The 13147-nt window shown below is 37.3% G+C and overlaps 1 long non-coding RNA gene across 2 annotated transcripts in view; it reads right to left on the reverse strand.

Annotated features, from left to right (window-relative positions):
* Nucleotides 1-10656: 10656 nt before the first annotated feature.
* The window catches only part of LOC142494361 (uncharacterized), a 34129-nt gene continuing 31638 nt past the window's right edge, over nt 10657-13147 (reverse strand). For both annotated transcript variants that reach the window (XR_012801393.1, XR_012801394.1), the window contains exons 3-4: nt 12879-13006; nt 10657-10841 (exon numbers count right to left, since the gene is read on the reverse strand). This is a non-coding gene — a long non-coding RNA (uncharacterized LOC142494361). The remainder of the gene's footprint in view (nt 10842-12878; nt 13007-13147) is intronic.

A 13147-nucleotide genomic window follows, 5' to 3' on the forward strand; every position in this document is an offset into this window, starting at 1 on the left:
AGAACGACTTATGGACCAAAGACTTTTGTTTTATCATCAAGCTGGAAAGCCCATTCAACTTTAGAGAGAAAAATAAGAAAGGAAATGTATTGTGATAACTGTGCAGTTTCTATATACAGTACCATCTCTCTCAAGCCTGAAATGCTGGAAACAGCTTGGCACTTTGTCATAGTGTCTCTTTTGTTTAGCTTGAAGTGTCTTTATCTTAGCACACACATTGGAGGGTGTTATAGTCTGCAATATTCCTACAGCAGGTTGACAGATTCAGCACCAACACCTTATTCATTTTAAGCTGTACTGGACTGCACTTTAATTCTATCTTTTGTACTCAAAATTTGATAAATGCCACTTTAGCATCTGAATTGTTTTTCTGCTGTTACGTTGTATTGTAGATATCCTGTACATGAATATGGAAAGCTAAAACCCCATTTTCAATCGGCTGATCATTTCCATATAGGCAAAAGCAGGTAATATTATATTGTTTATTAAGCAGCACTGTGCCTTGTTAACATATTCCTCTGTTTAATATCACTGATTAGTCTGATGTCCTGCTAATTTACATAGAAACATAGAATTTGATGGCATAAAAGAACCACTTCGCTCACCTAGTCTGCCCATTTTCCTATCTGCTGCAAAATTTTAGTCCCTGTTTGATCCTTGTCTTTCTTATTTAGAATAGCCATGTGTCTATCCCACGCATTGTTTAATTCCTTTACTGTATTAGCATCTACTGTACCAGCTTCTCTACCAAGCAAGTACTTCCTCATGTAACTGCTCCTCACGGAGTACCAATTCAAATTAGTGTAAGTGGGTTAAAAAAAGAGTACCTTTCCTTATACGGGCTGTTCCGAGTTAGAGGAAGAGCTATACTTGAGGTAACATAGGGGCTTATGCAGAGAGGATAGAGAAGGGAAATAGCACCATATTTTGGAGAAAATACTTCCCAGAGAAGCTTCTCCTGCAGAGAACATGGAGAGATTCATAAAATTCTCCACAGCAGGTTTCTTTACTTTAAAAATTGCCAAACACGTGGAGAGATTGGTAAATTCGCCATGTTAAAATAGGGTGGTATGCAGGTAGCATAGATGCACTGCAACTCGCCATTCTGCCCTATATTATAGTAAGTTCAATCTAGCCAGAAAAACTTGGCAATTTTGAATCTCATCAGAAAAATTAGGTAACGCAGCTTTCTGCATACGACCATAACTTGCTCCAATTCTGTGGCTATTTTCTTGCCGTTTTCACATTAAATAACGTTCCTCTCTGCATAAGGCCCATAATCCTTAATGTTCAGTTCTCTTTAGATGGGGAAACGGTTTCCTGTGAGCTTTCTGAATCTCTTAGCATGTCAATAAAATCCCACTAATAAAAGAGTAACATGGGGATTGTCTCTACTATTCTGCTATACCTACCCTCTCTTTCTAGTAAAGCAGGTGTGGGATCTGTGTTTTCTCAGTTACAGATCTTCTCTCTGCTATACTCTTGTGTTGTGGCTGTGCTGACACAGGTCAGGATTATTCTGGATCCGGGCAGCCAGGAGAATTGAAAGACACAGGTCAGTTCCTCAGATGTTTTGGATTAAATCGTTTGAGGAGCAGGCAGAGAAGAAAGCAAAAGAGGGCCTTTTCCATAGCTTCTTTTCTTTACACTTGTTGGGAGAGACATTATTCCTAATACAGACTTCTGATGGGTCAGTACTGGCTAATGACTTCAAGTCTGGCAAATTAGCTCACAGGTAGAAGGGCACCACATTGCACCATGTAATACTTGCAAGGTACTGTTTCCAGGAAGTATTTTCTCATTGAATTAAAAAAAAATTCAAACACAATTTTTCTGAAAGGCGGGAGTTTTATATCATCTTATTACACCAAACAAAACAGTGGCCTTTTGTTGTAGCACTTCTCTTTCTCTGAATGATGCATCCCTTCTGTAACTTGTTGAAACCCTTTATACTGTATATGTTAGTTACAATCATATCCCCCTTCTCCCTTCTCCAAGCTGTACATGTTGATAAGTTGTATGATGCAGACAATGTATCATTTTGGTATCCCTTCTTTGCACAATCTTATGTCCTTATGGAGCCATAGTTGTGAATCAGGATGTCAAATGATTAGATTATTTGCTGCAAAACATACAGATTTCGTCAACATACTGTAATGCTTATCTTTATTGCAGAAAACATACTGACTACTACTGACACCATGTCTTCTACAGTAAAGATAAGCGATGTGGTGGAGCATCTAATCTTCTGAATTGTACTTGCTACAAAAGAGAGACAAGAGCAATTCTCCGACACCATTCACCAGCAACACACACCTTATACCTTTGCTATTAGAATATCAGTAAGGGAGTGAATCTGCATCTATTACCACTGTGTGAATCGGGATAGTCTGAGAAAAAGCCAATAGACAGTTTCCTAGAGTGACATTTTTAATCAAAGGCGTCTCCTGCTGACAATATGATACATGTGGTATGTCTTTGGGCTGCAAGTGCCCCATGATTGTCATGAGATTTCTAATTGATGGAATCAAATTAAAAGAGTAGATGACAGGGAAATAGAAAGAAGAGGTGGTAAAAGTTTGTCTACCATCAATTTCTACCGTTTTAATATTCCATGATGGCATAACGGCATAAACAAACAAAGAGATTTCTGCATCATTATGAGGCCACAAATAGAAAATTAGTCAATGATAGTGGTTTTGCCCACTGAAAATCAAGGTATGAATTATTTGTGTTCCTGGATCTTGGAAGTAATGGGGCATAATGCAGGGCAGCTAGTGTGCTGGGTTTGGGGTTACATTTAACAATCAGTCCTGAATAATTCTAGAATTTAACATTTGTTGTAACACGACAACCTTAGTTGTTTGTTTCTGAATAAGCATTCAGGCTGATTGCAGTCAATCAATGATCTGTGTTTATAGGTTTACAAATGAGTACAGCAAGTTAATCAGATATGCTTTCAGCTTGGAGCACAGAAGTCTGGGCAGTCACTTGTAAATGCATTACAAATAAGCCAATGCTCTGAGACACACACACACACACACACACATATATATATATATAGCAAATGGAAATATTACTGTATGCTCATTTGCATGTCTTAGACAGGTCTGCAACCCTGCCTTTTGCCATTATCACCCAGCACACAGTGCTTCCACTGCAGCAAGGGATTCTGGGAAATGACATGAAAATGAGCACACAGTGCCACCTTTTGCTTCAAAACCATATAACATGGTCCCTTGTAAGCGTATGCTTGCTGCATTTCACAGCTTTGAGCACAGCCTGGGTTAACATGCATAGCCAGTAAACCCACCCACAGACAGCCGTTTCGACCTTAATGGTCTCATCAGTGTGGGGTTGGTTATACTGGCTTTGCAAAATGAAGCTTAGGATAGGTTTCACCACACTTAGTTAAGTTATGTTAAGTTATATAAATATATACCATGTCTCTATCAATCAATACATCAATTCACATCAACCCACCCATCCTTATCTTCCATTTGTTCAAGCTTTAACATATTCGGTGATATCATCAGCCTTTGTTTTTAGACTTTGACCAAGTCCAACCACTTGGGAAGTGAAAGCGTGGTGTAGATGTGTAATCTCCTTTTAGCGCTTTGTTACTTCAACACATGATGTGTCTCTGTACTTTGCTTTTTCAGCACATGAAATTTCTGACTTAATATCTTTGGTATTGGTTCCTGTTTGTATCATACCTTGTTCACATCTGTGCTTGAAATCAATTTATTTATTTCCATCACGTATACTGTTTTCCCACAACATCACATTTTTTTATGTAAATTAATGGGATTTGTGGAAATAACGGGAAAAAGGAAAAGGATAAAATAGTATAGTATTATACTATTATTCCAATGTTTTAAATGTTAAATGTTTACCTCTGACTCACAGTTGATGAGCATCCACTACACCTGCTTTCATACTGTAGTTTAGATTCATTTTGATAAATATCCTCTTTTTATTCATGGGTACATATTACTGTACAATCATTTTATTATCTTTTGATCTATGGTTATTTTGAATTTGTATTTGATTTTCATATTTTTGCACTCTTTGCCCCTCCATTTATTTTGTTTTGTGTTCATAGTGTAATGGGGTTCCCCTGCCCCCCCCCCCCTCGTTACCTCAGCTGCGTGGGTGATCGCGGGTGCCGCTGGAGCCAAGCGGCAGACCGGCGACAAGTCTGGAAGGTGGGGGGCCAAGCAGGGAGCGCTCCGTTGCTCCGGAGGCTCCGCGGCGGCCCGGAAAATACAGGGCGCTGCCATGTTGTTTCCTTGCGTATGCGCAGTGTAGATGTGCGGCGGGAGGCTACTGGTAGGTCGCGCATGCGCAGTATAAGCGCGCAAACGGCTGGCCAATAGAGAAGAGGCTCTGAGCTGGGACTACAATTCCCTTGAGCCTCAGCAGGATCACAGGGTACCAGGCAGTCAATAGGGTGTGGAGCTTTTGGCTGACAGGAAAGAGAAGTGGCAGTTGGTGACAGTTGGTGGTGTGTGTCCTGGGAGAGCATTAGGAGAGGAGGTGTGTATTGCAGGTGGTCAGTGACCCACTGCATAGGCCAGGAATTCCCCCTAGGCCCCAGTGCAGGCCCTGAGTCACCACCAGATTGTGGTACTGCAGGGAACAGCCCTAGATAGGGACAGCATAACCTTTACTGATGTTAGTAGACAGGGACACAGTATCTTCCTGCGCTACTTGGCGATCGGTAGTTTGGGATCAAGCTATTGGATGCAAGTAAAGACTCGTGAGAGACCACGCTGGATCGGCGGATCCTTTTCGAAGTACAGTTACCGGGTGCTGGAGCGCCCGGAAGGTATTATTATAAGTGCACCAACACCGGTATCTGCAGACACTTATCCCGCCTTGGGGGAGAGTTCTTTGGGGACACTGGGAGTTAAGTGACCAAGGAACTGGTCCAGTACATTGGACACGGTGTGGGGCACACGCGGTGGTGGAAAAGGGACACTACTCCAGGGTGGAGCGTGGCCAGAGCTACTGGAACAAAGGTTATCTAGTCAAGGACAATCATATATTGTGTGTGTGCATTATATTACTGCAAGGTTATCAATACATTCTATATGCATATAAGTTCATTGTTATATCCATATCTGTTTACGTGTATCTATACTCCATATAGTAAAAGGTTACAAAGTTGTTGATTGCCATTGTTATTCTTGTCCAGGGGCATCTCACTTTTTGAGGGATCCTGGGCCAGTGGAGGCTTTATTTATTGTTGCCACAGGCTCCCAGTTAGCGGAGGCTCAGATCTCGCTGAGCCAACAGGTATATACAGCATTAGTAGCCTTTCTATGTCAGCAGGAAAGAGGGTTACAATTGTTAATTCTGTGTGTACTGTATATTATGTTGTGTATACTACTCACAAATTTACCCTTATTATCCTTGAATAACCAGGATTCACCGAACAATAGGTTTTTGATTGGTTTTCCACGGTATCCACATTATCAGTATAACTGTTAATACATCACGATCTTCTCGAGAATAATTTGATTTTTGTGTTGTGTTTTGTTTTTTGACTTTCAGACAATTTGTTGCAAATGAAATGGTCAATGCTATAGGGAAGTGTTTTGCAGATTGTGAAATGATATAAAATGTATTTCTTTTCAAATTGTAATAATGTGAGAGTTGAGGTGGTTTTCAGTATTTACATTTTTCTTTGATTTCGAGACAGTGCATGATCGTTGTGACAGATACTGTAATATCAGGACTTTCTGGTCAACTGTTTTACCGGTGCCTCGACTGTCAGTTGAAACTAGGCTTATTTATTGGCTTGTATAATACCACAAAATAATGTGAGAATTCAATTGGCCAGAAATTATTGTTTTAAACTAAAGTTTGAGAATGCAAAGACAATTTGATGAAAAAATCCACAAATTAATGGAGTTTCACATTTTGTTTTTGTCAGTGATTCATTCCGTGTTCTAAATCTTTCTTTACTCCACAACAACCTCCCAACAACCTCCCAACAACCTCCATAACAAACATAAACATACAATTCCCGGGACCTGGTCAGCACATTGCTCCAAACATTTACAATTTGATGACAAAATCCACAAATTGATGGCGTTCCACATTTTGTTTTGCTCGTGTTACCATTCCGTGCTATGAATCCTTTCCTATTATGTTTACTCGCTCATCCCACTATGCGGTATAAAATATAGTGTTTTCCTAGTGTAGATACAGAAGGCTACAAATCAAAGTCGCTCAGTCTCCCACACTGGGGACAAAAAAAACAACAACTACACAATAAGCAAAAAATTCCATTCTGAGAACATATTCTTGGATAAATCCAGTTTTGTTACCAGGAGGCTTTAATCCATAGCCCCTAAAGTATTAAGGTGAATAAATTGTACATAGTATATCTTAAGCTGTAGCAGAATGCATGTCCCATTCGTTTTGATCATGGTCACTTTAAGAGCTTTGGGATTGGACTTCCCTTCAACGCACATTCTATACACAAACTACTTATATTTAATACAGGCAAACATCACTTTTTCAATTTCTTTGCCACCCTTTTTAGCACATACTGTATTGTAGCATTAAACTTTTAGGTATCCTACAGATGTACAGTAGCGTGTGTCATGGAGTCTGGCACTGCAGTGAACCCATGAGGTAGTAACTACTTCATAATGTACCTGTTCGTTTTCTGGGGGAGATTGCATCCTGCACAGGATTAATGAGGCTATTAAAGGGTTAAATGCATAGGCATGGTCAAACTACGTTTACTGGGCATTATCCTGCCCTTATACAATTTGCTGAGAAGTGGTGTACCCCATGCTAGAGAAGGATTTAGTTTGATTTATGTGAATAAATACAGCTTCATGGCATATTGAATGAGAGCCTACATTTAGAAGTGATTTCTTGGGTTTGCTGTGGTGTCAGTTGGATCAGATAAATTCTTAGCCAGTACTATATACAGTACTCAGCCGTGAACTGATCAATTGCCCTGTCATTGTGGATGCCACCACCAGTAAGTCATATCCATCTATATCAGGAGTGGCCAACCCCAGTCCTCGAGGGCCACCAACAGGTCAGGTTTTAATTATATCCCTGCTTCAGCACAGGTGGCTCTATCAGTGGCTCAGTCAAAGACTGATCCACCTGTCCTTAAGCAGGGATATCCTGAAAACCTGTCCTGGTGATGGCCCTAGAGGACTGGAGTTGACCACCCCTGCTGTACAGTATAACAACTGCTTCAAAAGTTGACATGTTTGTATTTCTCAAATACTGCTGTATATGGAACCAAATACAGATGTAGCAGACTTCATTGCTCTTACTGATAATGCAACATGTCCCATTATAACTCAGAATATCACAGAGTTTCCGTAGGGTTCAATGGTAGTGATAACACAGAATATTACAAAATAGGCAACCGTAACGCAGCAGAGTGAGCAATAAAGACTGCTACATCCGTAGCTGTTCATCCCTATAAAATCCTATACCTCCTTCTTGTCCATGGTTGTATTATCTTAGTAATCATCTTAAATTAAGCATAATCCAACAAACAATCATTGTCACAGTATATTCATCTCATGCTTGTTTCTTTAAATCTCATGTGCGACAACATATTTTTACAATGATCCAATAGAGCATATAATATCTGCACAAAATGAATCAAATTAAGCAGCTGCGGATACTCTCATACTGTACATGTGGACTTTACTATGAACACAATTAAAAAAACTCTTATTATTTACAAAGCGTAGCTGTTTTATAGTACAGGTTGCTTTCTAACATGAAATGGGTTAAAGTTTCTGATGCTGCTCAATGTTGGTGATAAAATACGTAAAAAGGGAGATTGTGCTAACAAGATTAACAGCAAAATTGAACATATGTTGCTTGTAATGTCACTTTCTAAATCAATGAAATTATCATTATAGAACATGTCGACAAATTAGACAAGTGCAGGCTGTATGTGGGAGAAATGTAATTTGGCTCCATAAAAAGAAATGAAACAATAAAATATCAATGACAGATGTAGTTAGCTAAAGGTTTTGAGGTTTAAATACCAATTTGTGAAAAATGTATGCAGCCCAATCAGTGTGTAAGTTAAAAAAATACCAACCTACATGGAACAAGATGATTAAGTATTTGGACCAGATGTTTGGAGACCTTAGCAATGTCCTTTATTTAACAAGGAAGCATATCGACAATTCCTTGCATCTATATAATGCAAGCAATGCAAGGTTAGCTCAGATGTTGATTATTAAAACAAATCAATTATCATATTCTTTTTACGTATGTGCTTGATTGTTACAGATTTTCTAATCTGTTTTTCTCCTGCAAGCCATGGAGATCTTAAAGAGGAATATTTCAAAATATCCATTTCAGTCACACAGTCATGGAAATAATGTATCTCAAATCTGCAGCTTCAGTTTCTAAATCATGAAGGAAAAAAAAGAACCACATTCAAAAGAATACTGTAATCCTTTCACTCATTTAAATTCCATTTATTCATTTTTGAATTCAGTATGAGAGAGAGAGTAATGATGAGATTAAATATTCAAATGAGGGGGAAAATGCCAATCAAATGGTTTCATTTTTTTAAATTACACACTATGTAATTTCAAATGAACGAGAGAGTACTACATAAGCTTCTTCAGCGATAGTGCTGTTCCATCAGGGAAAAAATATGTTAATGTGTTATGGGAAAGATAAATAACTTCATTCACTTATTTTCTCTGATTCCGTCCTCAAGGAAAAACAAGCATTTGAGTCCTCTCCACAGTTAGACTGACTTAAAAATATCTGTGGTTCTTTTACTGCTCTTTAAAGTCAAACTGTTATTAAATTGTTTTGCTACGTCAAATGTTTCAGGTTCAAAACACTCCGAAAGCAATTTGATATTAGCCTTGCTCATTCCATGGAGTCTTTACAAATGCACACATCCATACACATACAGTATATAATATATAACGTACAGGCAGTCCTCGGTTATCCAACGGAATCCGTTCTGGAAGTAGTGTTGGATAGTGAAACCGTTGTAAAGTGAGTCCCAAGTTAATCAGTGCCGGTGATCGTTGGATAATGCATTAAGGCGTCGGATAACGCATTCCGGCGTCAAAAAACGGCCCACAGGGTTGCATTGTAAAGCGTTGGATATGCCATTGGTTTAAAGTGAAACGTTGGATAACGAGGACTACCTGTATATGAAAAATAGATAGAAAATTAGATCTAGAATCATATACAGAATTTTAGAATCTATAAATACACCCATGCTCACTGATGTGTGTGTGTGTATATATATATATATACAGTACACACACACACACACACACACACACACACACACATATATATTTATATATATATACAGTATACAAACACATTTTTGCCAACGCTTCACAAAAATTGAAGTCAAAGGGGCATTGTAAGATTTAAAAAGTTTGCGGTTGATGATTTTTTTTGTGAAGTTTAATATATTTTAGCGACAGTAACCATGCATTTCCAGTATTCTCCAGATTTGCCAAATTTACCCAAGCTCTGTTGGAAATATATTTTATTTTTCCTTTTGCAAAAGAAAATATAAACTGTTATATTGAATTAATTGCGAAATGTTGGAATAAATATCCGCTTACACTTTTTTATTATTCCTTTTTATTGTGACATGCACAATAATGATGGTAAAGTTTCCACAAAAACATTGTGAAAATGTGATATCTAGTATAGGCTGACAGTGATCCCATCATAAGCTAAATAACAAACAATGTGAAAATATATTTGGTATATTATGAGCTAGATCTTTCACACCAATATCAACATGCAAACAAAGATCTGTACAATTGTTGTATTCTATTATCAAAAAAATGATAAATATTCTAAAGTAGGCTGATAATGCTATTTAGATTGAATATACAGTACAACATATTTCAGTTTTTGCATAGATATAATGGGAAAAAAATTAAGTAAATAAGGCACCTGGCACCGATACATACATCCAAGTGTTCTTAAGGAGCTACTGTAAGTTCAGTAATAGCCAAACCATTAAATGTAATATTCAAGGACACCATTTTCACAGGCTCGATACCAGAAGATTGACATAAAGCAGACGTGGTATCAATATTTAAAAAAGGGAGCTATATCACAACAGGGGTATTACAGACCCATAAGCCTAACATCAATAGTGGGGAAGCTACTTGAAGGTTTAGTACAAGGTAATTTTCAGGAATACCTAATGGACAACAAAATGATTAGTTATAGTCAGCGTGGATTTATGAAGAATAGGTCATGCCAAACTAACCTTATTAGTTTCTTTGAGGAGGAAAGTAGGAATTTAGACCAGGGTAATGCCGTTGATGTGGTCTACTTTGATTTTGCAACGGCTTCTGATATGAAGCCACACAATAGGTTAATGTACAAAATGAAGGAATTTGGACACAGTAAAAATGTTTGCACCTGAATTGAAAACTGGTTGAAGGATAGACAATTGAGAGTTGTCATAAATTGAACATTTTCAGGTTGGTCTAAAGTTGTAAGTTAAGTACCTTAAGGATCGTTACTGGGACCCTGCTTTTAATAATGAATATGAGGTTGGCATAAGGAGCAAAGTCTCCATGTTTGCTGATAACAACAAATTCTGTAAGGTAGCAGAATCAGAGCTGGATATAATTTATCTCGAGAAGGACATGGATAGACTGGAAACTTGGGCAGGTAAAGGACAGATGAGGTTATACATTTGGGAAACAAGAATAAAAAGGCAACTTACAAATTAAATGGATAATACTGAGGTGAATCCTTAAGGGAGAAAGATTTAGAAGTGCTTGTAGACAGCAGGCTTAGCAATAGTGCCCAATGTCATGTAGGAGCTGCAAAGACAAACAAGATCTTATCTTGCATTAAACTGGGAATGGATAGATAGAAAGTAAACATCATTATAACCCTATGTAAAGCATTAGTTAAAGCACACACTTGAATATGGAGTACAGTTTTGGATACTACTCCATAAAAAAGACATTATGGAACTAGAAAAAGTGCAGAGAAGAGCCACCAAATTAATAAATGGGTGGGATAATCTGATTTATGAGGAAAGGCTAGTTAAATTAGATTTGTTTACATTAGAAAAGAGGCATCTAAGAGGGAATATGATAACTCTATACAAATATATCCAGGGATAAAAGAAGGAGCTTGAAAAAGAACTATTCATCCCAAGGGCAGTACAAATAACATGGAGTCATCCCTGGAGGTTGGAGGAAAGGAGATATCACCAGCAACAAAGGAAATAGTTATTTACAGTAAGGGCAGTTAAAATGTGGAATTAACTACCCATGGAGACTGATGTCAGATACAATAGTTATATTCAAATCCAAAAGGTTGGACATATTTTAAGAAAGGAAAGGTATTCAGGGATATACCAAATAAGTAAACATGGGAAGGATGTTGATCCAGGGAGAAATTGTATTGCCGAAATTTGGAGTCAGGAAGGAATTTATTTTTCCCCTTATGAGATATCATTAGAGGACATTTCACTGAGTTGTTTTGTTTTCCTTCCTCTGGATCAATATACTGCAAATACAAATATAGGATAAGTATCTGTCGTTTAAATTTAGCATACTGTGGGTTGAGCTTGATGGACATATGCCTTTTTTCAACCTCATCTACTATGTAACTATGTAACCATAATTATTTGGTACTTTATATGGGTGGAAGTTAATAGACTTGGGGATTTCTATGATACAATAATACATCTACCCCGTATAACACCATCTGTTTCTTGTTTTGCTTTCTGTGTACAGAATGTTTGAAGGAAATCAATATTATTTAAAAAAATAAAAATAATAATGTTGATGTTCATGTTTTCTATGTTGTATATCCCTGAATACTTTTCCTTTCTAAAAAGATGTCCAACATTTTTTGTAAGATTATTTATTGTATTTGCCATGAATTCCACATTGTAACTGCCCTTACTGTAAATAACCCTTTCATTTGTCGCTGGTGAAATCTCCTTTCTTCCAACTTTAAGGGATGACCCTGTGTCATGTGTACTGCCGTTGGGATGAATAGTTCTTTTGGAAGCTCCTTTTATTGTCCCAGAATATATTTTTGCGTTTCAATCTCTAAGCATTCTCAGTAATGTTAGACAACATGAATTCTGGGAAATAAAAAGAATCTGGTCCCAAAAGTGACAATTGTTAGTCTAATTTCAATTTTGTATGAAAAATACAAGTGTCCGAAAATAATGCTTTTGATTAAATACTAGGACCAACCAGACAGAAGATATTTGTTTATATGTATATGTGTGTGTGCAGGTAAAGATACATTACAACAATATTTCAAAGTTTATAACTGACGCATTGTGTCTTCATTTCTGATCAATTACCAGTATTAAGGCTGTAGTAACAAGGCTAATTTATTTTGTGAAATAACTATAATGAAGCAGGTCATCTATGGATCATTGTAAGTAAAATTGGTTAATAGGTTAAGTGCATTTATCCATCTGAAAAAGGGTTACTATGGTTACATTGATATCAACCTGCAACTTTGATAAATGCCCTATTGTTAATAATTGTCTTTGGTGTTAAAATCAGATACAAACATGCAGAAAAATATAGACAAAATATAAATGCTACTGCATGGGAAGTCTTTGACATTGTAAATTATCACCACAGGTTTTAAGCTAATCAAAATTATTTTGAGTTTAATGTAATTATAAATATAGTTATTTTTGATAAAACAATGTTGTTTTTTTAAATAATCATTGAAATGCCTACAAAGCCCCAAAAAAAAATAAAAAAAAAAATACAGGCACAATCTGTAGAGTTTACAATTATAGGGAGCTAGGTACGATAGTTGAAAAAAAAAAAAAGGGCAAAATCATAGAAAACTTTCTTAAAGTCTTAAATTACCTTCTGCGTTCTCCAGTTGGCATTTCAGAAGGTGATCACATTGCACTTTAGTTCTGCATTAGCACGCCCTGTGTCAGATAACGCTCCTATCAACAGAAAGCTATAATTCTCACGGAACACGGACGTGTCTATAGTTTTGCCAGGGCACAGCATACAAACAAAAAGAACGTAAATTGTTAAATGATTAGAGTTAGCATCGACACCCCTTATTTGCCCGTTTGTTTTTTAGTGCCACCTCGGAGATCGTGGTAGTGAGTCAATGTTCGACA

Source organism: Ascaphus truei, chromosome 5 (genome assembly GCF_040206685.1).
Source record: "Ascaphus truei isolate aAscTru1 chromosome 5, aAscTru1.hap1, whole genome shotgun sequence".
Classification (NCBI taxonomy): Eukaryota; Metazoa; Chordata; class Amphibia; order Anura; family Ascaphidae; genus Ascaphus; species Ascaphus truei.